Source organism: Trichechus manatus, unplaced genomic scaffold (genome assembly GCF_000243295.1).
Source record: "Trichechus manatus latirostris isolate Lorelei unplaced genomic scaffold, TriManLat1.0 scaffold00069, whole genome shotgun sequence".
NCBI classification, from domain to species: Eukaryota; Metazoa; Chordata; class Mammalia; order Sirenia; family Trichechidae; genus Trichechus; species Trichechus manatus.
In genome coordinates, this window is record NW_004444005.1 from 3,062,316 (window position 1) to 3,062,579 (window position 264).

Consider the following 264-nt stretch of genomic DNA (forward strand, 5'->3'; position numbering starts at 1 on the left):
GTGTGTGTGTGTGTGTGTGTACAGTGGGGAAATACATAGGCTTTGAAGTTAGAAAGACCTGAGTTCTTCCCATCACCATGGTTATGTTACTTAATACCTCTGAGATCTGGAAAGTTACCTAGCCTGTCTGTAAAATGGTAACGATAATACTTTGCCCACTCGCACTACTATCCCAACGGTATCATAGAAGCCAAAATGGGGTGGAGTGGGTAGCCCTGCACAAAGACAGATTAGAAAACAAGGGATCTGAAACCAGTTATCATA